The following is a 27,649-nucleotide window of genomic DNA, read 5'->3' as shown; positions in this document are numbered from 1 at the left end:
TTTTACATCTACCTGAGTGGGAAGACAGGACCCCAGCTTAATGTTTCATCCAAGAAACAGCACCTCCAATAGTGCAGCGCTCCCTACTGGAGTGTCAACTTAGGTTATGTGCTCAGGTCTCTGGAGTGGGCCTTGAACCCACAACCTGCTGACTCAGAGGCAAGAGTGTTACCACTGCAATGGCTGACATATGGATGTTAATCTTACGGGAATGGGTACACTTATTTGCCCCTGAGTTATCACTTAAATGATGACTATGGTTATGTAGGTGCAAAGAGGACTGATGCATTGTCATGGCTTCTACCAGATTTTTTTGCCAGAAATAGTTTCCAGCACCACTTGTATGCTATTAATGCGTCAAAAATGACAAAGAAATTCAGTTCGTATGTATGTAAGTAAATAGTAATTTGCAGTCACTTTCAATGTATTTAAGTGCTCTAGCCACATTTTATTTAAAAGCATGGAATCTGGCCATTTCTTCTTGTTTCAATTAAATATGGAACAAAAAAAATTATATTTGACAACAAAAGAAACATGGAAATTGCTATGATGGACAATCAGCATCATCATTCGGCCCAATAGTAGTTAACACATCAAATAGTTAACACTTTAAATTTTCACCATGATGTTCATTAAGATAACACCTAGAAATTCAGACCTCTGAATTCAACTAAGAAGTACTTAAAACTATCTAATGATGAATAGCAAAGTTAAAAAGAACATTGAAACCATTCAGACCAACTTCTATATTAATGACATACAGAAAATACAGAATCAGAAGCTGCTACTATACCACACTGCAGACCAAAGTGCCAAATGTGAGAAATATGATTAATTTAATGATAGAAACCATAACTCTGTTCCATTCATTTCTCACCCAAATGATCAACCCATAGTTTCTTTCCTTAAAAGATATTTACTAACTCTGCTACTCCTACAAGGTGCTCCTCAAGTGGCCTCAGCCAAGCTGGTAGAAGGCTACAGTTGGGACCTTTGAGATGCTTGTGGCTGATGACTTTTGGGAGCTTGAACCTGTGAGGGCCTGGCAGCAGAGTGCTGCTTCTCGGCTGCTGCTGGGACAGTCTAGCCCATGGCGGGTATTAATTAAGTGGGTAGCTAAGGAGCAGATGAGCTGACATCCTGAGGGAGGAAACACGTACTGCTCCCATTGCACCATAGCCACTACTGTGGGGTGGGGCTCATCACTTCCACAGATCTGCGGAAGAGCAGAAAATGAGTGACTTGTTGAAACCCCCTATCTATTCAGTCCACCAATCTGTCCAAGGTGGACACCTACCTCAACAAGGTGGAGCCCAGAGCCTGCATGGCAGCTGCTTGAGCTTCCACCAAAGTTGCAAAGACTGTTGACACTGACTCCCTTAGTGAGGGCCCACATCATGAGAGATGACATCACATAGGCTGGAAGCGGACTCCTCCACACTTTCAGCCATAGCGCCGACACTCCTTGACGGGCCTTCCAATACATGGTACAGCTGCTCGTACAATGCCAGAAGGTTTTTGTTTCATGGCTGGGCCCCTGAAGTCCTCATTTCTGTCCTCCTCAGCAGAGTTGGGAGAGGGCCTCGCCCTCCGGTGAACTGTCTCCTGTGTTGTCCTTGCCATGAGTATTTGTTGCTGCTCACTCGTGGAGACCCCTTTGCCTCACTATCTAACCCAAGCAGCGCCAGTGTCTCAGCTAGTGCCTGGGAGGGATAGAGCATTTGACGATGCATCTGCTCTAAGGTGTCTTCTTGTGTAGGACCCTCTTATTGCCGAGAAGTACCTAGAAGAATGAGAAAAGGGACAACAGTCAGGATGGCAGATAGAAGCTGGACACTTGCAGGTGGTTGTCTTGAAATACAGCTTGAAGTTGTGAAGCTTGCTACATATTTGTTGAGCTGAATGGAGGGTTATAAGTAATCTGCAGATACTCTGCTGAGATAAGCTGACTGCCTCGTCTTTCCCGATGCTGCCTGGGCTACTGATCTCCAGGGCATCCTGCTCTTCTTGGGTGAGGGTGATGATGTTGACGACTCCTCCTCCCATCTTGTTCATCCCCATCACATTATGCGCTGTCTTGTCCTGCAGAAAGAGAGGGGGAATGTTAGTGAGTGGCTGTTGAAAAGATAAGTGGTGATATGTGGGGCTTGTGCATGTAGTGGAGGTTTCGAGAGGTGTAGAAGAAGCAAGATGGGATGAGGATGGGAAGGTGAAGTGCATGTAATGTGAAGTGAGGAATGAACGCTGGGAGGAGTGGTGATCGTGAAAGTGATAGGATATGAGAAGAGAATGGTGTTAGTGTGTGGGTGTGATGAAAGGAAATGAAGAGATGAGTGTGTTTGGAATGAAAAAGTGAGGTATTATAAACAATTTTACAACACCAAGTTATAGTCCAACAATTTTATTTGAAATTTACAAGCTTTCGGAGGGTTCCTCCTTCCTCAGGTAGCCTCCGAAAGCTTGTAAATTTCAAATAAAATCGTTGGACTATAACTTGGTGTTGTAAAATTGTTTATAATTGTCAACCCCAGTCCATCACTGGCATCTCCACAAAGTGAGGTATGGCATTGTACACCTGTGATTGTATGCTGAAGAATGTGATGGAGGGGAGGGAATTGTCGAGAGTGGTGGGAAGGGGATGACAGGAGTGTTTTGAAGTGTTGTTGAGAGAGATGGAGAGTTGAAGAGCTGTATTCAGCCTCACGGCTCTTCCAAGGTCATTGAACCTCTTTCTACATTGAGCCCAGTTCCTAGGCGTGAAGCTGGTGGCACTGACCCTTTCAGCTACCTCTGACCAGGCCTTGGGGACGCTCTTGCACCTTCTAGGGAACAGTTACTCCCACCTTGCCTTCACATCTTCTGCTAGGACCTCCAGGGAAACATCTGAACAGTGTGGGGGAGTGGGTGGAGGTGGGGGGGCAGTCTTTCTACTCATCTGTGCTACCACAATCTTTTCCATCATTCTGCAAGCAAAAGTTAAAGCGGGGAATGCAATCTCACTTTAAGAGGCACATCACCACTTTAAGTAGACCTCTCGGGGCCCGTTGAAAACTGTGCACATCATGTGGGTGGGCTGCCTGATTCCCGACTCAATCAGGAGGACAGCCCATCAGTCAAATAGAAATTAAACTTGAAGTTAAAATTGCCCAGACCTAGGGTCACCAACTCTAGTTGGATGTATTCCTGGAGATTTCATCACATAACCTCCCACCTCCAATAGCCCCGCCCCCACACTCCCGCTATTGGTCACCTGACAGGTCCATCCTCATGGTGTCTCGCCTTCCCATGCCAATTGGGAAGTGAACAGACTCTTCGTTATCTGATTGGATAATTCTTGACTGTCAATCAATATCTTCAATATTGTTATAACTAAATTTAAAGTATTCAAAGAAAATGAAAAAAAAAACAGTTGTACGAACATACAAATTAAGAGCAGGAGTAGGCCATTCGGCCCCTCGTGCCTGCTCTGTCATTTGATAAGATCATGGCTGATCTGATTGTGACCTCAACCTTACTTTCCCATCTACCCACTACAACGTTTGACTCCCTTGTTAACAGGAATCTATCTAACTCAGCCTTAAAAATATTCAATGATCCTACTTCCACCGCTCTCTGGGGAAAGGAGTTCCACAGACTCACAACCCTCAGAGGAAAAATTTCTCCTTATCTCTGTCTTAAATGGGAGACCCCTTATTTTTAAACTGCCCAATTCCCGACCCAATCAGGAGGACAGCCCGTCAGTCAAATAGAAATTAAACTTGGAGTTAAAATTGCCCGGACCTAGGGTCACCAACTCTAGTTGGATGTATTCCTGGAGATTTCATCATATATTTAATGCCCCTATGATTTTTCTCTCAGGTTTGCTCATAGCAGTGTCCTGTAGATTAATTTTTAATTCTTGGAGACTCCAGGACAATCTGGCAACCCTACCCAGACCTCACACCAAAATGTTGTGGCGGCTTGCTGTCTGCCCGCCCCCATCCACCTGATTTGTGCCTCAAGTTAAAATCGGGGCTGACATCTTTGATAATTCTCCCTGTCAGCTCCATCGTCACACCCAACTCTTGAAAATTCATATCATAGGTGTATCCAGCTGTCCAGCGAGTCCTGAGGAGTTGATGGTTTTGAAGGTCCTAATCCTTTTCTCACCACTAATATTGAGTGTACAACTGTCTGCAAATATTAATGATTTAAAAAATAGCTTCATTTCCATTTTTAGACATCTGCCCTTCCAGATGACATTTAAAACTGTAAGGGCTTTCTGCACTATTCAAATTTAATCTTTCAAACCTTTAAGCAAGCACCACCACTAGATTACTGTAACAGCTCCAAAAAATATCTCCTATCTTGCATCTTTAAATTCAAGATGGCAGCAGACATCAGCCAGTCCAAATGATCAATTATGATTCATTTGACCTTGCGATTTAATCAAGTCAGTGGGTTGAATTGCTAATTTATATACAGCTTTAGGAAGTGTGTTTGAGCATGGTTGATTGTTAACTGTAGATACGTAAACATTTGGGGCAGCTGCACCAATAAACTTCTTGTTCTTGTTGTTTGCTTCCTGATAATGCCTGTCAAATTCCATATTTGCTTGCAATATTACTTTTGTAATGTGTATAAAACATGGGATGTGGAGCAAAGGCAGGTAAATGGAGTTAAGATATAGAACAGCCACAATCTAATTGAATGGCAAAACAGGCTCGAGGGGCTGAATGGCCTACTCTTGTTTCTGTGTTCCTATAATTTACTCAGTTTGGTTGCAAGAGAAAATAACACACAATGTCTGCGAGAGGCAGACTACCGGAGGGGACATCCCCAACATGAAACATCTCATGACCTACGAGGAGCCACAGAGCTCATAGGGAGGCACTCAGCTCTTGCTGTGGGAGATGGCAAGGTCCGGGACATATTGCTGGTGCCAGGTTAGTGACTGAACACCCATGCTGTCACTGTGGCACTCATGTGAAGACCCACACAGCCACAAGCTTCCACCCCCTTCTCTATTTCCTTAATCCTAAGAGTGTAATGGTAATGAGGTCCGGCCCCTCAAAATGAGCCTGCTTATGACATTATCAGGCAACCAGCCAGTGTGCTCCGCCGGGCGGCCACCTTATTGTTAAACTCTACCCACTTTGATACATTTAGACTACCTATCCACTGTATTCCCTTGGTGCATTTCTAATAACCCATAGTAACATAAAGCGTGATTTTAACTCTGCCTGGCCAGCGGAAACTAGGCAGGAGGGCAGTTAAAATCGCCCACAGGACTTATCCATCGAGGTCTTGCTGTCTTCCTGAAAGTTCCAATTTTAACCTGCTCTTCTGGGTAGGTGGCAAGGACACCTGTCGGAAACTGGTGGGGTCCTTCTTTTACTATGCAGATCAGGCTCCAATGCTGTCATCAGAGCCCGACTGCTATTTTAACCAGAGTTTGCATGGAGAACTCGTCGTGGCTTTCCTGCCAGGCCATCCTAGTGGGAAGAGTGGGGGGCCGGAAGAGGCCTAAAAAGGTAAGCGGATTTATTTATTTTTTATTTACTTTGTGAGAGCAGGGTTGGTCCTCTTGACCTCACAAGGAAAATTTAGGCCTACCCTGCCCTGGGCTCCTCTCCCTCCCCCGAATCTCCTCTTGGGAACTTACCTGAGTGCCGGGGACTGTTCCTTTGTTTCCTGGCGATTGCCTCCTGACATTCCGCTCTCACCCAATGGCCAGCTGCCATTTCCCACTGACTATAGGTGGGAGATTGATGGAGCCTATGCAGATGAGGCCCAGCAGTTGAAATCTCCTGGGCCGCACGCTACTGAGGTCAGGACGGTTTGCCGCCCACCTCGGCCCCTGCCCGCACGACTACCGCCCCGAATTAACATTGGGGCTATAGTAAGTATTTGTCTCACATTTTCCTCTCTCTCACTATATGGTTATCATACACTTTTCTAATTGTGGTGTTTACATCTGTCAGTTTGTCTCTGAGCCTTTCTCACTTTTCTCTTTTTGTATGTATTTCCTTCCCACTGTCTGCTGTCTTTCCTCTAAGTCTCTAAAACTCTCTGTATTGCCTGTCTCTAGCCCTACCTCAGTCTCTCTGCTACTGGGCCCCTTATCCATTCATCCCTTTGCCACCTCCAGATTCAATTGCTCCAATGCCCTACACTGGTTCCTGGTCCCCAGTACATCACATTTAAAATGTTTGACCTCATCTATAAATTCCTCCATTTCTGCAATCTCCTCTAGCTCTATACCATGCTAACATTCAGCTGCCTCAGTCCTGCTCTTTGAACTCCCTACTTAAATCCCTTTGCCTTTCCATCCTTTTCTCCACCTTTATAAACCTTCTCAAGGCCCGTTTCTTCAACCAAGCTTTTGGTCACCCCTCCTAATCTTTCCATTCTGGGTTGGCATTTATTTTCTTTAGATCTATCTGTGAAACGCCATGGGAGCGGAATGGGGATGTGAAGATTCATGAGTCTGGGAGCACTTGGATAGGAGCATCAGAACCTAGGACCACCAACTGAGGTGTTGGGATCCCGGAACACTTGAAAGGCTACATAATGGGAGCACTCAGAGAGTGATGGTATGGTATTATTGGGGACCACTAGTACTGGAAGCACTAGAGAGTCTGGAATCTGGGAGTACTAGTGGTCTGGGAGTACTTAGAAGCAGGATTCTGGAAGTACTGTGAGGTGAGTGTGTTTGGGGTCACTAGTGGGTTCTGGGAGCATTCATTGGTCTTTTTTCTGAGAGTATTGGGGAAGGGAATAGAATCTGGAAGTAATGAGATTGGGGATAGGGATCTGGGAATACATCATTTTGAAGTGATGAATAATTCCCAATGAACAAAAATGCAAAAAGCAGGATATAGCAATTTCATGCTACTCGTAGATCCATATCTGAATAAAATAAAACTATTACACTCATGAGGCACATTTAAAAAATAATCACAATTTTGCATAAGGACTTTACCATTATGTGAAGAATTTGTCTAAAATGATATCCTCAGCTATTTTAATATATACTATTTAATTATCTAAAGCGCAACCCATAGCTAGTAGTTGAGCATCATCCACGGGAGCGAAGATTGATATGTAGTAATCACTTAACACCTCCGCCATACCTTGACAGTTCATTTCAATCTGTTCTAAGGCATCTTTCAGTGGTCCTACACATTCTTTAATGGTCCTTTGATTCCTAACATAGCTTAAAAAAGCTTTTACCGCAATTTTCTACTATCTTCTTCACCATTACTCTTTTAGCTGTTCCGTTGGCTGCTTTTGTTTTTTTTTTAACTTGCGTACGATATTTTTCTCTATTCTCCCGTGAATTATTTCCTTTTAATCTGCAAAAGTATTTTTGCTTAAGTCTAATTTGTCTTTGCACATATCTAGTTAGCCATTTTGGTTTTGTTTTGATTTGTGCCTTTTCTTTAGCCGTTGTACACACATGGTTTCTTTTTGCTTTAGAATGGTTTTAAAGACAACTCATTTTTTTCTCAGCATTAATTTCACAATGCACATGCCTAGTTGTTCGAGCATCAATACACATAGGCGGTGATTTTAAACCCCAAGAACAGGTGGGTTAGGGGCAGGTGGGAGTTGAAAATAGGGTTTTTTTTGGGTCGCAGCTGCAAAATTTTCGGACTTTGCATTCCCAGTGGGAAGCCTGTACTTTTACGCGCCGACGTTAAGCCCGGAAATAAAGCTAGGTTGCAGTCGCGACCCAAAAAACAACTATTTTCAACTCCCACCTGCACCCAACCCACCCGTTCTTGCGGTTTAAAGTCACCCCTATGGGGTAGAAATAAGCCTGGGCCCAAGAGAGGCCCAAGGCCGGCTCAAAATTGGGTTTCGGGCCTCTTTTAAGTACTCTGGTGAGCTGCCGGTGCTTGTTGCACAGGTACTTTGTGCTTCTGCAGGCTTGCCATGCTGGCAGCGGGAAGGGGGGGGGTGGAAGTTGGAGAACAGTGGGAGGGGGCTGATCGTGGCTGTCGGAAATATTGTGGAGCCAGAAGAGCACATTAAAAATAAAAATAAAAATAAAAAAAAAGTTGTTACTTTTTTGGTGGCTGCCGCTGGCTAGACCGCATCCACGTCCAGAAAACCTGAGCGAAGCAGGCCAGATGAAGGCAATTATCTAATTATCTCCATTTGAGGTATATGTCACTGCAGTCCATAATATCCTGTTGATTCAAAATACCCATTGGGCCAGATTTTGCTGTCAAAATAACGGTGAGGCTAATGGTGCTCACAGTTATTTATGCATAAATGGTACGGCAACTTCAGGCAAGGGGCAGATGCACGGTTAAATGTGAATATCCAAAAGTTGCTGTCCGAGTTGCTGTTAGTTTCACGAAAACGGCATTTCGCTGTCTGCCTCACCATTGACATGCATTGAATGTCATGAAATTGCTGTGTTTGTGCGTTAGATACAAACGAAAGCCGTTGCAGATATTTAGGGCTAGTAATTGCAAGCGTAAGCATCCTTTTAACGGTGTGATAATTATTAATGACTGCCAATCAACCTCTCTGACACCGGAAATGAACTATTTTAAGTGTGAAATCTCATTCCTTCAAGTTGTGAATCATTTTAGGAGATTTTAAAAATGTTATATTTTTACATTTTTTTTCCTTTCTATTTCTTTTTTTTCTCTCTTAATCCAATCTTTCTTTCCCTCTCTTTTTATTTCTCTTTCTGTCCCTGATTTGACATTGAATTCATCCCTCTAATTCAGCCTCCTTCTCAGTCCTTCCGCTGTTTATTTCCCAATCCTTAAAAATCAGGTGATACCCTGTTGGTTGCCCTGTTCACTCAGATCCCAAATGCCCTGTTTCCCTCACTGCGCTGTTATCAGCTCGCACTTTCAGCAACTTAGTGGGCAAAAATGTTTTGAGCTGAAGGGTGCAGGGCAAGTCTAACTAATAGCAGATGCAGTTAGATACCCTGGTACAGCAAAATCTGGCCCTGTCAATATATTTCTCTGAAATTTAAGGTTATTCTTTGTAATTAGCTGGAGCAATTCTATGATTCTATCTGGCACATACCCACTGCGTGCTAATTCTTTGTACTTTTCAAGTAATGTTTCACATGTATACACTCAAAGTATGAGCTCGGTGCAAAGGAAGTTCAATGTACTGTATCTGGAAGTAGGTGAGCCCACCTGTATATCCAGGTTGGGCTCATTAGCATGCAGTGGGTATGTGCCAGATAGAATCATAGAATGGTTACAGCATAGAAGGAGGCCATTCGGCCCGTTGAGCCCGTGCCAGCTCTCTGCAAGAGCAATCCAGCTAGTCCCACTCCCCTGCCCTTTCCCCATAGCCCTGCCAATTTTTTCTCTTCAAGTACTTATCCAATTCCCTTTTGAAAGTCATGATTGAATCTGCCTCCACCATCCTCTCAGCCAGTGCATTCCAGATCATAACCACTCCCTGCGTAAAAAAGTTTTTCCTCATATCACCTTTGGTTCTTTTGCCAGTCACCTTAATTCTGTGTCCTCTGGTTCTCGACCCTTCCGCTAATGGGAACAGTTTCTCTCTATCTGTTCTGTCTAGAACCCTCATGATTTTGAACACCTCCATCAAATCTCCTCTCAACCTTCTCTGCTCTAAGGAGAACAACCCCAGCTTCTCTAGTCTATCCATGTGACTGAAGTCCTTCATCCCTGGAAACATTCTAGTAAACCTTTTCTGCACTCCCTCTAAGGCCTTCATATCCTTCCTAAAGTGCAGTGTCCAGAATTGGACACAATACTCCAGTTGTGGCCGTACCAGTGTTTTATAAAGGTTTATCATAACCTCCTTGCTTTTGTACTCTATGCCTCTATTTATAAAGCTCTGGATCCCGTTTGTATTTTTAACCACTTTTTCAACCTGCCCTGCCACCTTCAATGACCTGTGCACGTATATCCCCAGATCTCTCTGTTCATGCACCCACTTTAGAATTGTACCCTTTAGTTTATATTGCCTCTCCTCGTTCTTCCTACTGAAATGTATCACTTTGCACTTTTCTGGGTTAAATTTCATCCGCCACGTGTCCGCCCATGCCACCAGCCTGTCTATGTCCTCTTGAAATCTATCACTATCCTCCTCACTGTTCACTACACTTCCAAGTTTTGTGTCATCTGCAAATTTTGAAATTGTGCCCTGTACACCCAAGTCCAAGTCATTATAATATATGAAAAAAACAGTGGTCCTAGTACCGACCCCTGGGGAACACACTGTATACCTTCCTCCTGTCCGAAAAACAACCGTTCACCACTACTCTGTTTCCTGTCACTTAGCCAATTTCGTATCCATGCTGCCACTGCCCCTTTTATTCCATTGGCTTCAACTTTGCTGACAAGCTTATTGTGTGGCACTTTATCAAACGCCTTTTGGAAGTCCACATGCACCACATTAGCCGCACTGTTACCCTTTCTTACCCACTGTCAATCCTCTCTGTTACCTCATCAAAAAACTCAATCAATTTAGTTAAACACGATTTGCCTTTTAACAAATCCATGCTGGCTTTCCTTAATTAATCCATGCTTGTCCAAGTGACAACTGGACAATGGTGTCTGCACACTTGTCCAACTCCCTACCCAACAGCACTGTGAAAGAACCTTCACCACACTGACTGCAACGATCCAAGAAGGAGGCTCACTGCCACCTTCTCAAGGGCAATTAAGGATGGGCAATAAATGCTGGCCTTGACAGCGACGCCCACATCCCATGAACGAATAAAAAAAGTGACTGTTAATTTTGTCCCGGATTATCGTTTCTAAAAGCTTCCCCACCACCAAGGTTAAACTGACTTGCCTGTAGTTGCTGGGTTTATTAGCCAAATGACCTTCCATTGAGTGCATGCCCATTAAATAGGGGGAGTTCAGGTTGTTGCAGGCCTTAAAAGCCTTTTCTATCATCACTTCTTCTTCCTGGGAAAAGCCTGCACATGGCAGGAGGCAGAGGACTACCACCGGAGGGGACAAGCCACACTTGACCCTTGCAGATCCAGTAGCATGATGTATAGGCGGAGGCAGGAGTCAGGGAAGCAGAGGCATGGTGCCATTTCAGTAATTGTCCACAACCATTCCTTCCTTCACACTCTATACTCCCACAGGCACCGACACACAAACTGACAATATCACCAAGGTAGCTGACTAATAAATTCTTCTGGGCCGTTCTAACAGTTTCCTCTTTTTGACTCAACAGATGTGGGAAAGAACCTGGTGCCCTCCCACGAGAAGACACCAGGAACCTCATCTAGCATCTACGACACACTCTGGCAAGCACCATTGTAGAACCATCCATTCTGGGGCATGTAGTTTGTGAGATTGAGGCAGCACTTTGGATGATACACAGAACACTGGTGAGCAGGAGCAGATTGAGGTAGTGGTTGAGGAAGAGGAAGCATCTTGACAAAGGGTGAAATCACCTGCATACACAGCTACAGAGACCAGACATCCTAATCTCTGGAGCTCAGCTTTTAAAAGAAGATGCTTTCAGATCGTCAGAGGTTGTTGGAGTCATTGAGGCATGTTCCCAGGAGCTTCAGGCACACACTAACTAGTGTGAAGGACTCCACATCTGCATATTTGGATGCTCAGGCACGGCAGGGAAAGCATGCAGTCAGCATGCGAAGGAGTGACAGCTCCAGGGCCAGCTGGACATGACAGAGGCTGCCACACAGGGCTGGGCTGCATATTGCCCCCCTGATTTGGGCAAGCTCATCTGCTATCCTGCCCAATGAGGTGAAAGATGGGCCAGCTTCAGCAATATCATTGCTGTAATGGTATCAGCTCACCCAGAGGTTAGTGGGCACAGTATCATGGAGGCTGGGAGCAGGAGTCAGGCAGAGCTGGCAATCAGTGATGATGCTGTCTCTCTGGAGAGAAGGTTTAGGAACATCCAATAGGGCAAATATGTATATTCTCCCAAGAAGTAAGTGCCCTTCTACTCTCTGGATGTGGACTGAACTGACATCATGGGCTCGATTTTGAAAATGCAGCGGGATGGCAGCAGGGGGGGGGCAGGGGGTCAACGGGCGTGCAGGTAACCCGACTAATAAAATCCTACCATTTCCCATGCGATCGCAAGCCCTTTACGTGGCTTCCGGGTTTGCCGTCCGAAAGCTGCGCAGTGGGTGGACTGCGCACCCACATGACACGCTGTCAGCTGGAGCGGCTCTATTTAAAGGCCATTGTTCCAATGGCTTTTGCTGCAGCAAACACCAAGAACACACAATATGGAGCAGCACAGGGGCAATGCTGCTCCAAGGTTCAATGATGCCTCTCTGCAGCAGCTACTAGCTGGGGTGAGGGGGAGGAGGGAAATGTTTTACCCCACAGAAGAAAGGAAATGGCCTGCCTCTGCCACCAAGAAGGCCTGGCTCGAGGTAGTAGAGGAGGTCACCAGCAGCAGCAACATCTCCCGCACCAGGGTCCAGTGCAGGAAGCGCTTCAATGACCTAACTAGGTCAGCAAAAGTGAGTACACTTATTGATTCTCCTGCACTCTGTGTTCCACATCACCGCACCCCCCCTACAACTCACTTTGCACTGCCAAGACTACTCCATCACATCACTCCTCACACCCACTTAAGGCTCATTCCCAACTTACTTGCACTTCCTCAGCACTTCCTCACCTCATTAGTCACCCCACCACTACCACTCACCCCAATCCTCATCCAATGTGATGGCTCTGTCTCATACTTACCCTCTGATGTATCTCTTTCACGATCAGCCTCACCCAAAGCAATGCATTCCTCGGCTGACCACTTCACCCTCACTCACACGTCTGTACTTTATTCCCTTCTAGGAGAAGAGAGCTCAAAATGCACGCGAGAGGGTGAAGACTGGAGGTGAGCCACAATAAATAATGGTCCTCACAGACGCGGAGCAGGAGGCCCTGCAGATCACCCGCACTCTCGAGTGCCTGTCCATCGGGGACTTCGAGACTGGCACCCCACAAACATCTGGCGACACAACTTTAACATTCATCACACACAACATGAATTGATGTTAACAATGACTGGCATGTTGAACACCTCAGTATGCTCATCGCAATAAGACACATCTGTGATGATGCTTAATATTACCTTCTGTTCTCTTACAGGCCCTTCAACGACGGCAGCGGCGGCAGAGGGCGATTCCTCAGAGTAGCTCCAGGCCTCTGAGGGCGCACCATCACATCTTAGCGAGCCATCCACCAGTGCAGATACTCACACCTCGGTGGGTCCTAATAGTCAGTTAGTTGGGTTGTCACCACGCAAAAGTGAGCACGAGCAAACACTGTTGGCAAGGGCAGCTGTGGAGAGTTCCCGTTGGAGGGTGCACTCCTCTCCAGGCTCTGCTCAGCTGGATGCAGATGCTGAACCCCAGGGGCCATCCTTTAAAAGGAGAATGATCGAGGGACAACAGCACATTTGCAAGGTATTGGAACAGGTGCCACGTGCACTCTCCACAATAACGCAGTGGATGGAGGAGTCCAACTCCTGCATGAGTGGAATGGTAGCACAGATACATGAGGGAATCTCTGACATAGTGTCACAGGGATGTGTGGGAATGTCTGCGATGGAGAGAAGGCTAGCCTCCATTGAGCTTTTTTTTTATTCGTTCATGGGATGTGGGCGTCGCTGGCAAGGCCAGCATTTATTGCTCATTCCTAATTGCCCTTGAGAAGGTAGTGGTGAGCCGCCTTCTTGAACTGCTGCAGTCCGTGTGGTGAAGGTTCTCCCACAGTGCTGTTAGGTAGGGAGTTCCAGGATTTTGACCCAGCAACGATGAAGGAACGGCGATATATTTCCAAGTCAGGATGGTATGTGACTTGGAGGGTAACATGCAGGTGGTGTTGTTCCCATGTGCCTGCTGCCCTTGTCCTTCTAGTTGGTAGAGGTCGCGGGTTTGGGAGGTGCTGTCGAAGAAGTCTTGGCGAGTTGTGCAGTGCATCCTGTAGATGGTACACACTGCAGCCACGGTGCACTGGTGGTGAAGAGAGTGAACGTTTAGGGTGGTGGATGGGGTGCCAATCAAGCGGGCTGCTTTGTCCTGGATGGTGTCGAGCTTCTTGATTGTTGTTGGAGCTGCACTCATCCAGGCAAGTGGAGAGTATTCCATCACACTCCTGACTTGTGCCTTTTTTTTTATTCGTTCATGGGATGTGGGCATCGCTGGCGAGGCCAGCATTTATTGCCCATCCCTAATTGCCCTTGAGAAGGTGGTGGTGAGCCGCAGTCCGTGTGGTGAAGGTTCTCCCACAGTGCTGTTAGATGATGGAAAGGCTTTGGGGAGTCAGGAGGTGAGTGATTCACCACAGAATACCGAGCCTCTGACCTGCTCTTGTAGCCGCAGTATTTATGTGGCTGGTCCAGTTAAGTTTCTGGTCAATGGTGACCCCTAGGATGTTGAGCTTCAAGCATGGCTCACAAATGAGTCCATTCAGGCCCTGACAACGGCCATTCAGACTCAGGGTGAACACCATTCTGCTGCCTTAAACAGGCTGACAGATACTTTAGAAGTGGTCTTCCAAGGCATCACACATGTCCTCCAAACTGTTGTCCAGCAGGTTGGTAGGAGTGATGTGGGCCTGGCCTAGGAGAGGGATGATGGAGAAAGGGGACATGGAAGTGGGGATGCCATTCAAAGCACTCCCATGTCTCACCCATTGCCCCCCTCTCAACCAGTACTTGCAATGCTGCCTCCTCTCCAGGTGGCTGAGTCTGCCCCTGCACAGGTGCAAGTGGAGCATTCTTTGGAGGGGCCCTCACGGGCTCCAAAACTCAGAGGGCGTAGGCCCAAAGCATCTAAGCAGTCAGGGCATGAACACGAGCAACCTGCCACTACCTCTGCTGCAGCCACAAGGGATGCACCATGTAGAACTAGTAAGAAGAGAAAGGCGAAGGTTTTGTGATCACGAAGGGTATGCACAAGGGTGTCTGACAGACTGTCATGTTTTCCATTTATATTTGTTTTTTGTTATATTCACATTAAAAGTTATCATTCTCACCACTACTGCCAAATCTTGCCCATTCTTGACTGGCTTTTGAGATAGGCCCCTTTCATGAGGTTCACCATGAACGGCGACACTTGATACCACCCATTGGGTCACTTTACAGCAGGTGTATGTGTAGTTGCAGGACTGTTTTGTGCCGGGGGGGGGGGGGGGGGGGGGGGCTGGTATTGGCACTGGTCTTTCCAGGTGGTGTGAGGACTGGACTCTTCACACTTTCTGATGTTAGGAGAACTATTCACATATGAGTGACTCCCTGACCTCACGAGCAGCCAGGTGAGCCACTGCTCTGCCCATGGGTTGCTCCTCTGCTTTTTCCTCCTCCTGCTCAATGTGGATGGCAGATGTGAATGGGGCCTCCTCAAGTGGCACCTCTGTCTGTTATGCCATGTTGTGCAGAACATTACACACTACTATAATGCGCCCCATTCTGTCTGGTGCGTATTGAAGCACTCCCCCAGAACGATCAAGGAACCTAAATCGTATCTTGAGCAGCCCTATAGCATTCTCAATTCTTGACCTGGTGGCGATGTGGCTGTCATGTGGCTCGGTGATGGGGTTCCTCAGAGATGTCATGAGCCACATGTGCAGAGGCTATCCCTTGTCCCCGAGGAGCCAGCCCTTAAGCATGTTTGATACGTGGAAGAGGCCCAGGATGTTGGATTCCCTCAGAATGAAGGAATCGTGGCAGCTACCAGGGCATCTGATGCACACGTGAAGGAATCTTTTGCGGTGGTCACAAATGACCTGAGTGTTAATGGAGTGATACCCCTTTCTGTTGATGAACAGTCCTGGCTCGTGTGGAGTGCTCGTATTGCTATACATAAAGCACCCTGCACCAGTGGGAAGCCAGGCACAGAGTGAAATCCCCCTTCCCTCTCCGTCTGGCTGAGGTCGTCCACGGGGAAGTTGATGTACAGCGAGGCTCTGCGAAACAAGCCGTCGGTGACCTGCCTTATGCACTTGTGTGCAGACGACCGAGAGACCACGGCAATGTCCCCAGTGGCATCTTGGAATGATTCTGAGACGAAGAAGTTGAGGGCAGTAGTGACTTTAACAGCGACGGGTAATGAGCTGCCACCAGGCCCAGCTGGGAGCAGCTCAGCATGAAGGAGGCTGCAGATATCTTCAACCACCTGGCAACTGACTCTGAGCCTCCGCATGCACTGCTCCTCAGAGAGGTCCAGAAAGCTGAGCCTCAGTCTGTAGACCCTGTGGTGAGGGTATTGCCTCCTGCGCCAGCGCTCCCTCTGTTGTTGCCCTCTGTGCTCTTGTGCAGGTCCCTGTGGTGCAGCACTGTGTTGTGGAGCTTCATGTGGCGGAAGTGCACACCATGCCTGGCGAGGATGGTGATGTTCCTCGTCCTCGGATGCAATGGTGAATGCAGCCATGGCGCCACCCATCCTGATGGTGTCAGTTTGAGGGGGTCCAAAAAGTTGGTAAATATGCATAAACAGAAGAATTCTGAGTGTGAACCAAGAATTTTCAGTGTAAACACAAGGATCTCCCAGCCAAAAGTTTGTCTGAGACACCTGAGTGCCCTGCTGCAATAACTTACCTTTTATCCCCATCTGTCAAAACAGGCATTTAAATATCTAACTGGTTGCTGCCTGAAACACATCTCCTTGAACATAGAGTGTTTCCTGCAGCTCGGGAAACACGCTGAGGTTGAATTAAAATCACACCCCTGCCTCAATCTCCACAAAATTAACGAATTAAACAAGATTAATGATGTGAATAAGTGGTTTAAGTATCGTCCCGCAAGCTTTAATTGCCGGCAGGACTTCCGGATTCGTGAAACATGCGCACACAGGTGTGTCTGTGGCAACCCCGGAAGTCGGCGGGTTAGAGCCCGCTTCCAAACCCGCTCGGGATTTTCGCAGCCCCCCGCCCCCCCGCTGCCAACGCACCCGCAATTTGATTTTAAAATTGAGCCCCATATGACTCCTGTTATAATGCGAACTGCATATTAATGCTTGTTTCAGGTGCTACTAAATACAACCCAGGAGCAGTGCTGGAGGATATCTGCAGGCAACAGAAGCTGGGCAAAGACCCTGTATTACAGGTGTACACTTATATTACATCTATATTGAGCCCTAAAAATTGGTACAATTTAGAAATTCCAGAGAAGAAAATCAGCTCTACGATTTTCATTATATGGTGAGTTTTGTATATTGAATTATAAAGCTACTGAATATCTCACCACTTGCATTTTTTCATTAAAAAAATTAAACTTCATCAAAGGCAGTAATTCCCAAACATGACTGCAGTGAAAATTACCTTCTGTATCTGCAGTCAAGGATTTTTTTTGTGCTATTTAAGATGCTCAATCTTGCTTTCGGATTGAGTAACATAAGTTTGTATTAAAAGGTCTCTTATACAGCAGCAATGTCTACTGGAAATCCAGCTTTCAATTCTTATTCTAGACAGGTGTTAATGCAGTGGTGGCATGCATTTATATACTCAAGGTGAGAAGCTAACAATTCATAAGAAGTTCTTCATTGGTTAAAGTCTGATTCTTGATGTTTTTCGTAACACATTACTTATTGGTGTCACGCTTTTCTGTGGCTCATCAATCTGTCAGTTGTTACATAAGCTGTGTTGTATTACCCTGCATCTCAAAGACAAAGTGTCCTTCTAGGGGAAGTCAATGAGAACAAGATCGCCATCTCTCTGCAGTATAGTGCGTGGGTGAGGGGGTGTTGCTAATTCCATTGTAAACTACATCATTTATCATTACTGGGAAGAGCCTATAGTGACGCAGTTCTACTTCAGAAGGTAAAGATCTGCATTAATTTCCAAATCACGTTAAAAACTGCAGAATTCCCTTTTCAGATTAGTTGCCTACTTGTATTAATTTAAGGTAAGTATTATATATTCGAAATCAGCCAGACATTCTTTCTTTCTTGTGTATGTAGGATTGATTTGAAAGTCTTTCTGTTACTCGTTTACACTGCTGTTTCTTCAGTGTGCCATCTTTAAAGTATCTATGATTCTTAATTTAAAGCCCTTTACAGAAAAAAGGGTTCTTGCATGTTCACTACATTTTAGCACAGCTACACTAAAGCTAGTCCCTATGTTTATACTTTGTTATTTTTTTCTTCAATCTCCTTACTCTTAGTATGAACAGAAAGGGGTTTCCTTAGGATCAAGTCTGATAAGATTAAGTTTAACTGAATTCTCATGTGCAAAACTATTTATTTTCACTATGATTAATTTGCATAAAGGTCAACTTTATGAGATGAAATCTCTCTTAAAATGATATTCAAGTCACAATTTCTATCTAGAATCATTTAAAAACCAAGGTTCTAAAATTCCAGAGGGATATTACCAATCTCCTGCCATCACACCAGCAGGAGGATTGCACTGTCACCCTGCAGGTTCCATTGCTTTCCCACCAGAGTTATGGCAGGAGACCAGTAGAACCCCTGCAGAGTTTTTGGGCTCAAACATTTGGCTTTCCTGATAGTTCATTGGGTAAATACCCCAACTGATAAATTGTCACTATCCTAGGTTCAATCTTTGGGGGTAAATTTTAACCCCACGAAAGGGAGAGATGGTGGTGGGTGGGAAGGTAAGAATTGTAAAAAACTAAAATCCGACTCCAACTCGCCTCCAACCCAGCCGCTTCCGGTTTTAACAGAGGCGGGTCAAGGTGCGGATGACCAACCCGCTCTCAGGAGGCGGGTCGGTCAGTGAAAGCTTTTAGTGAGGCTGCAGGCCTCCATTTTGACAGCTTTTTTATTTTTAACTCCCGAGGATCGGAATTCCCGAGCCTTCTGTTTCACGCCACGTAAGATGAAGCGAGAAGGCATGGGTCAGCAGGTAAGTGCCTTTGTTGCAATGCTTGTGGGCCAGAAGGAGCAGGGGTGCTTCCACTAGGCCCAACAAGCCTACCTGCCATGATCCCACACACGCAATCGATCAACCTCTCCGCCCCCAATCTCCGAACCCCCCCAACGATCTCCAACCCCCCCACCATCTCCAAGCCCCCGATGACCAACCCCTCGCGACCCCGATGACTCCCCCCCCCCTCCCCTCCGATGACTGACCGACCCCCGCCCCCATCTAAGACTTACCAACTGGCATCTGCTCCCTGGCTCTTCTCACATCCGACTCTGACAGCCAGCCTGTCAATCTGGCTGGCCTGTCGGGTGGGAAACCTACAAAAAAAAATTAAAAGATGTCCTTATGTCAAAATCATAAGAACGTCCAGAAAACCCGTACTTCCGGGTTTCCCATCAGGAAAATCCCCCCCCCCCCCCCCCCCGCCGACTGCCATCTTCCCGACTCCCGGTTAAAATTTACCCCTTGGTCTCTGTGCTGAGTTAGCTAATCTCAGTTGGGGCAACAGTAGGTACATGACAATCACCCTTATTGTCATCAGTCTAGAGAAATTCAGCAAGGGTTCCCAGTCTGGAATGCAACCCAGCGGTCCATAGACATCAAATAAGGACACGATCAGACTCAGCTATGATGCCAATCATCCAATCATTTTGAATAGCCTGCTTAACACTTTCTGTTCAGGAGGCTCACACATGCTTTCACCTCAACCAGCTGCATCCTTACACTGGACACATGATGATAATTTGGGAACTGTTTAACCTTTTTCAAACAATCACAAGGCAGTCCATGAAGAAAATGGCTGGGGGTCCAGTTCCAGGCTGCTGCCAGTTGCTGAGTTCTGGGATTGGTGTTATCCAGGACCAAGTGTACAAAAGAATGTTGGTTTCTATCATCGTAAGAAGGCTCAGGATCAGGGGCTGAGATTGTCTACGCCAGGTATTCCTGGGCCTTCAATGGGACCTGGCATGTGGTCAACACAGGTGAAACCAAGCTTACTGGCCAACCAAGGGACTGAAGAGGGAACCACCTGCCGGTCTAGGCCTTTTTTTTTTACTTTGTCGGGGCTGCTGGGCAACTAAACTTTGATTCTGAGGGGGGCCTGGACATCCCCCCAGCCTAGCCAACTACAGTGGACTTTCCAGCATAGCTGTAACGGTGGGCACCTTAGATATGTCCCTAGTAGCTCGGGCATCTCCTAATGGTATTAAATCATTTCCCTGACCCCAAGTATTCTGACAGGGTTAATAATGGAGGTCTGGAGTGGGTGCATCTCAGCTCTTCTGCTTTATACAGGTGTACAGCAATAGGGAGCAAACCATTGCAAAAATGTAGGGGAGGGAAGTCCTACCCTAATTTACATCTTTTACAGCCCTTTAATGAGGCTCACATGCTCCTGCCTGCCATGAAAATACAATACAGCACATTTCCAACTTACTTTCACCACACCAATTCCATCCCCGACTTTCTTCCCTCTCCCCTCACCTGGTGCACATATGCATTGGCAGTGCATGGGAGTGAAAAAATTGCCCCTTAAATTGACAGTTTCTCTTACGGATAGCTTCTGTGAGATGTACAGTTCACACTAATTCAAAGAGATAGGGGTCAAAATTCTAGAGCCTAGAAATTCAGCTGTGCCATGCCTGTTTTTCAGGCAGTAAATGGCCTCCTAATCCAATATGGCAGGCAGGAAGCGCACATTCATGACAAGCCAGAAGTGAGCCACCCGTCATATTGGTAAAGGCCAAGAAATCGGCATGCAGCCCAGGCATATGCAAATACAGTGCCTAACACTTATTTGAGGCCAGCACTGCAAGACTGGTTTGTCCTTCCAACAAGCTTTTAAAATATACTTATCTGAATAAGTAGCCGGGAGGAGCAGAACGCGGGCCACATCCCCCAATCAATCACCGCCGGTATCTCCCCCTCAGCCCTGATCGCCACTACAACCTCTCCCCACCCAATCGTCGCAGCTGCCCCCCCCCCCCGGGCACCGTTACTTCCTGATCCGGTCGCCTACCTTTCCAACTCGACCGATCCCTCCGGACCCGGACACCTCTCTCCAGAACCGATCGTCCTCCCTTCCTCACTTACCTGAGAGCCGCTGCTAGCATCGCAGTGGCCCAATGATCTTCAACCATGCTTTGCCGGCCAGCTGCCTGTTACTCTCCACAGCTCACTGGCTCGATGGAAATGAGGTCCGAGACCCAATATCAAAGGCACCTCGAGCCTCGCTATTCGAAGGATCGTACCCTGCGCCTTCCGCATGCCCAAATTTCTAGGCCCAGGACTTCTTGTTAGTGCTTTAACTAACCTGATTTGATAAAAATAGAAAAGTTACATTTTTCAGTACTGATATCTCTAACCTTGATGACCATAACATTCATACCAAATTAAAAATATGAAGCAGGATCAGTACTTGCAGTAGGGCACTTACATACAATAGTAAAAGCTTGAAGCTCCTGGAATTCAATTTTATGCAAAGCACTGATATCAATATGCAACACAGGGATACTAATTGACTGTCACACAAAATTTTTTACTATAATAATTAATTAATTGCAATTAACTCAACAGAATTCTGCAGCTGGGTACCATTTCCACAGTTCTAGAATTGATGAATAACTTGTATCTTCTAAAATTGGCAACTGGCATTTGTAAAAAAAAATTGCTGAACACTTGCAGGAGGATAGACAGAAAAAAAAATCGCAATTTTATATATGGCTGATGAGAGATCTTTGGACAAAGAAACCTCTCTTTCTTCCTACTGAGAGCTGTTGGAAGACAGATGCTCTTCTGTATTATTTGTTAATATGACTCAGGCAACTTTCAGTGCGGTGTTGTATCTAGATCAGAGGGAGAAATCCCTACTGAATTATGGATATAAATGGCCTCTACACAAATAATTCTCAGTGGGCTTTCTAAAACTGGTACAACAGTAACAATAATAGGAATTCTACACCACACTAGGACATTCTAATTCTGCATCAGACTTGCATGGAGGTTTCATCAAGTAAAATTATTTTTACGTAAAATTATGTAAATGAAGGCAAGTCACATATGTTCTGGCCTCATGTTTCTCATTGGGTTCATCTAATTTTCCATTGAAATGTTTGGATGAATTGATTCATTGATTTGTATAAGAGACATAGTTCTCTAAATAAAAAGGGTCACAGAGCCTGAATGATTGCAATTGGTTCACATTCAGCACAGACCATGTCAAAAGGTTTTAATTCCTTTCCCAGCCCATTGTTTTGAATTGAAATGTTATTACAGAATCAGTTCCTGGTTGCTATTGAAAATGCTGAATTTCACATTTTTAAAATGTTTTCATAATTATTTCAAGCATACCTCATTCAAAGGACAGCTTGAACTTAGAAAACATTATTGATTAGACGAAAACTAAAAATAGCAGCATGAGAGTATTATTGACCTGTGAGGTATTTTGCCCAAATCTATATGAAGGATTATGCTGGTGATGCGAAAAAAGCTACTATACATAGCTGAATTAATATGTAACATAGAGTCCTTGGCACCATAGCACTTCTTCACAATAGGCGCTGGCTTCCCACATTATGGGCACTGATGCCTGAGACTTTCTAAGGGGCCAATGCACAATGTGCATCACAGCACGACCTAGAAGTGTTTGAATCTTCTTGCCTGTTGTGTGCTAGGGTCGTTAAGCCCCCAATTTTATATTAATTAAGGGATGCCCCCATAATGCATTTGGAGTGGCCTGAAAAGTACATCAAATGTTCAGTGCCAATATAAAACATGAATTGCTTGGGATGCTTATTCCCTTCAGTTGGGTCCTTACGGTTAAAGGTACAATGCTGTTTTTCAAATTTCTGCTTGGCTACTTGTCATTCACTACTTCAGTGCTACGTTGTTTTTGTGAGAGAAAGAAAATGAGTGAAACTTATTGGAGCCTTATTGACAGCTCCTTAAAGCTACACAGTATCTGTTTGTGCCCTCTTCCCCAGGGAATAATCATTGTGTGCTATTTTGAGAAGAGACATGAGTAACCCTATAGCATACTTCTCCATTTGCAGATTCTGGAGGAAGAGATAGAATAAGGTCACAGGACAGATGTATTTGGACCTCAGGAAGTCAATGAGGCCCCATCCTCAAGACAAAAGAAATCTGGTCTCATGGCTACTTTGATTAGCCAGCCATACAATTCTGCATATGGACGAAGCATTTACCTGCTGATGTGGCATGGAGGCACTGTTAAAAGGTTAGAGAAGCTGCACACACAAAACACTCCAGAGCCAATGAAAATTAAACTAAACACAATGTGGATGTTAAAGACTGTACAATGCTTACCACAAGTCTTCTGGTGCTATGCACTTATGTTGCAAATTAGTCATGTGACATCAATGCACCTGCAAATTATTTTCAAACTGCCTTGCTGTGGGATCATAAGAGACTAAGGGAATTTCACAATCAGAGCCAGGGAAGTGACAAATTCCATTATTTTCATTTCCCCCTGTTGACTAATCTTGTTTCTTCTGTATGATTATTTTAACGAATGCCTCTTGCATCCCTGCTGCATTTAAATAATTAATGTTACATTTAATTTACAAGCACGGCCTGAGACTAGTACGTTAAATACAATGACAATTGCACAGTTCTGAATTTTTTTCTCAAATATCTCATTGTTCATGCAGGATAAGCTTGTGTAAATCAGGCTCAAAGCTATCAATTTTAAAAAGCTTTTCCTAGTTTAAGTATCCCAGTAGTATGATATACCAATTGTGTCATGGAGTGATTGTGCATAGGTTTGTGACCACAGTTCTCCGTCGTTTGAGTTCTTGATGTCAACTGATCAAACGATGAATTCTTAAGTAGACAGGAGGCATTTTCCTACATGGATTTTCCTAACACCATTGGATGATCCCTCCTGAGCCACTCTTAAACTCTTCCTAGCAACCAGTTACAGAATTCTATTTACAGAGAGCTGATAAGAATTTCCCTGCATGTCCTCCCCCCCCTAAGTAAAGATAGTTGGCACGAAACCTAAAAGAGTGGAGAGTATTAAAAAAAGAGATAACTCAAGCCACATAGATTAGAAAAGTCCCAAGTTCAATCCAAGTTAATCTCAACAGTGGTAGCAACTGGTGTGCAACAATTGGTTTATGCAACCTTGAGCTAATAGAGGAAAAATCAACAGCATGAAGGTTTCATGCTATCAGATCCTTCCAAGCCACCCCAGGACACATCTGCCATATCAGGCAGTCAGCAGTGGACACCTGTAACAAGTAAGTGCCAAAAGCTCTGTTTACAAGGGGCAACACCATCATCAAATTTCCTGTGGAAAGGAAGCATTGGCTGGACAGAACACAACTTTCATTCGGCAGGATTCCTTCTAGAGCGAAGCGTCACACATGATACCCATCTCCATTTAAGGGCTCTTCATATCAACCACATGGCCTACATGAACAGAAAGGGTTAGTCTAAATTAATGTTCAGTTGGTATCTGGCCATAGAAACATCATTTGGGGAGGGCAAACAAGGCAAGGGAATACACAATAAATGGGAGGACACTGAAAGGTGTAGAGGAACAGGGGGACCTTGGAGTGCGTGTCCACAGATCCCTGAAGGTAGTAGGACAGGTAGATAAGGTGGTTAAGAAGGCATATGGGATACTTTTCTTTATTAGCCAAGGTATAGAATATAAGAGCAGGGAGGTTATGCTTGAACTGTATAAAACCATGGTTAGGCCACAGCTTGTGTACTGCGTACAGTTCTCGTCAGCGCAATACAGGAAAGATGCGATTGCACTAGAGAGGGTGCAGAGGAGATTTACGAGGATGTTGCCAGGACTGGAGAATTTTAGCTATGAAGAAAGATTGGATAGGCTGGTGTTGTTTTCTTTGGAACAGAGGAGGCCGAGGGAAATTTAATTGAGGTGTATAAAATTATGAAGGACCTTGATAGAGTGGATAGGAAGGACCTATTTCCCTTAGCAGAGGGGTGATTTAAAATAATTGATAGAAGGATTAGAGAGAAGCGGAGGAAATTTTTTTTACCCAGAGGGTGGCAGGGTCTGGAACTCACTGCCTGAAAGGATGGTAGAGGTAGAAACTCTCATCGCATTTAAAAGGTGCTTGGATGTGCACTTGAAGTGCCGTAACCTACATGGCTACGGACCAAGAGCTGGAAAGTGGGATTAGGCTGGTTAGCTCTTTTTCAGCCGTCACAGACACGATGGGCCGAATGGCCTCCTTCTGTGCCGTAAGTTTCTATGATTCATAATTTGCATCAGTGTCAGTTATCTAGAAAGCATCCATGATGTTTTCATTGTGCAGCTGTAGTGTTCCAGGATAGGCAGCACATTTTTCCACTGAAAGGATTTGGATATTATTTATCTTAAAGTGTTGCTTTTTACATTAAAGCAAATTTACAAAAGTAGAAAACCAACTTCCTTGTTGGGTTTGGCATTAAGTTATTTTCAAAGGTGGGGCACAGTAGCAGGTTTGATTAGCAGCTCAACTGATCAACCCTGGACAGGGAGATGGATCAGGAAACAAGCCCCTGACTTCCTGTTGGACAAGAGAACAAAGACCCAAACACGAAGAGGTCAGTCCCAACAAAGGCTGTGAGAGGCAGGCTATGGCTGGGTTGAAATTAATATATAGTCAGTTAGTTTCACAGATAGACACTGACCAGAAAGAAAAGAGAACATGAGTGGGCATTCACCTGCTATTTGGTGTAGCCTAATTTTTTTTGTTCTTTTGTGTATTACAGGAAGCATTATTGGAGAAGTTTTTTAAAAGTTTGGAATAACTATGTGTATTCTGCAAAATAAGTCAGCTTCTTGATTTTACATTAAGCTCATCTCACCAGTGTGTTCATCAGTTCTATCTACCAGAAGATTGGGGAAGTACTCATGAAGACACATGTGAATAATCTCCAGTTCGTATGACAAGGTGGATGCATTGTTATACCTTCTGGGTTATGTTGTCATAGATACTAGATATAGACAAGATAGTAGGTGTTGTGCACGAGCACCAGACTGTCAAACATATGGGATCTGCTTTTCAGAATGATTAGCATCCCTGAACCTGAAGAGTATGTACGATATACCCGAAATTTGTAACAGCAACATTCCACAGTGCCAGCATTATTTAAAGGAGAAGAGAACCGGGTGGGTTGCTTTTCAGAGAACACAGCTATCCTCTGCATCCATGACTGCTGATTCTACTGAGAAACCACAGAAGTGCACTTCAGTCTGGACACCTCAGCATCTGTTTGTTGTTCCTCCACCCTGAAGAAAAATATGCCATGCAACATTGGCACAGTGAAAGAATGTATGCAAAAAGACAATAGTTATGTACAGTACTTCAAATGGTGGATCTCAACTTAGAGTTGTGCCATACTTGATGGGCCCCACGAGAAATGTGTGCAAAAGTGAAGAGCACACTCATCTTTGCCTCACCCTTCATAGCAGCGTAATCCTTCTTCATTACAGCCAGGTATGAGGGACTTGGGTGACTGCATCGACTTGGTTGACAGCTTCGCTTCATGCAGTTGGCATCTGTGTTTGTACTGGAGAATGGCCTTTGTTAGTGCAGGGCCACCCTTCGTAAGTGCATGTCTTGCCATAGTGCCTCTAACTCCAAGGTATCAAAGGCAGCAGTGTTGCTCACATGTCGCTGCTGTGCCGTTGTGAACAATTGGTCCACTTTTCTGCCACCACCAAATCTTCCCCTTTCATGGTGAAGTGCAGCCCATGAAGAGTGTATACAAGTTTACTGGTTATGCTACTGGACTAGTCACCCACATTTCACGAGTTCATAATTCCATCATGGCAAATTGTGGAAGGGAATTCAATAAATCTTGTCATTTGTGGTCTGGCACCAGAAAAAAGTGTCTATGAAAGCTGTTGTTTTTTCATAAAAACTCAACTGATTCACTGATGTCCTTCAGGGTAGAGAACCTACCACTCCTACCCGGTTTGACCAACATATGACTTCAGACACTATGGGCTCGATATTCCCTGGGCAGGGGGTTCGGGGCGGGGGGGGGGTCTATTGGGCGCGTGGGTAACGCGCCCGGTGAAATCAGTCTGCCCCGTGTGCAATTGTAGGCCAATTGGGTCCACTTACCTGGTCTTCCGGGTTCCCCGCTGCTGGAGGAGCTCTATTTAAAGGGGCAGTCCTCCACTGACTGATGCGGCAAGAAATAGGAAAAATTACAGCATGGAGCAGCCCAGGGTGAAGGCTGCTCCCAGGTTTAATGATACCTCACTCCAGGTATCATTGGATGGGGTGAGGAGGAGGGGGAGGTCAGAGATCTTCTCCCAGCGGGCGGGAGGAAGCGGCCTGCCTCTGCCACCAAGAAGGCCTGGCTCAAGGTGGCAGAGGAGGTCACCTGCACCACCAACATATCGCGCACCTGCATACAGTGCAGGAGGCGCTGCAATGACCTAAGTAGGTCAGCCAAAGTGAGTACACTTACTCATTCCCCTACACTCCGTCTGCCACATCACTGCCCCCACCCCACACCTCCTTCTGCACTGCCAACACTACTCTGTCACATTACCCCTCACACCCACTCAAACCTCATCCTCATCTTACCTGCACTTACTCACCTCACCAGTACTCATCCCGCCACTACCACTCAACCCAATCCTCATACAATCCCATGGCTCTATTTCATACTCACCCTCTCATGCATCTCTTTCACGGTCAGCCTCACTCAACCTGCCACTACCTGTGCTGCAGCCACAGGGCATGCATCACATATGTGCAGTAGGCAGTGTAAGGCAAACGTGTCGTGAGCATGAAGGGGATGCACAAGGGTGTTTGAGGGTTTGTCAT

General features: G+C 45.5%; 2 long non-coding RNA genes across 3 annotated transcripts; one reads left to right on the top strand and one right to left on the bottom strand.

Moving 5' to 3' along the window:
• Positions 1-439: 439 nt before the first annotated feature.
• Positions 440-21,002, bottom strand: LOC137326953 (uncharacterized). Of its 2 annotated transcripts, none has more exons than XR_010964311.1 (3): positions 20,919-21,002; positions 19,061-19,144; positions 440-2,082 (listed from the first exon to the last, which is right to left on the bottom strand). It is a non-coding gene; the product is annotated as an uncharacterized lncRNA (long non-coding RNA). The 2 variants fall into 2 exon arrangements; XR_010964310.1 differs by having other exon boundaries at positions 20,845-20,921.
• Positions 16,996-26,681, top strand: LOC137326954 (uncharacterized). Its single transcript, XR_010964312.1, has 3 exons — positions 16,996-17,141; positions 22,877-23,061; positions 25,575-26,681. It is a non-coding gene; the product is annotated as an uncharacterized lncRNA (long non-coding RNA).
• The last annotated feature ends 968 nt before the right edge of the window (positions 26,682-27,649 follow it).

This window comes from Heptranchias perlo, chromosome 11 (genome assembly GCF_035084215.1).
Source record: "Heptranchias perlo isolate sHepPer1 chromosome 11, sHepPer1.hap1, whole genome shotgun sequence".
Taxonomy (NCBI): Eukaryota; Metazoa; Chordata; class Chondrichthyes; order Hexanchiformes; family Hexanchidae; genus Heptranchias; species Heptranchias perlo.
This window is presented reverse-complemented; position numbering and strand designations above follow the sequence as displayed.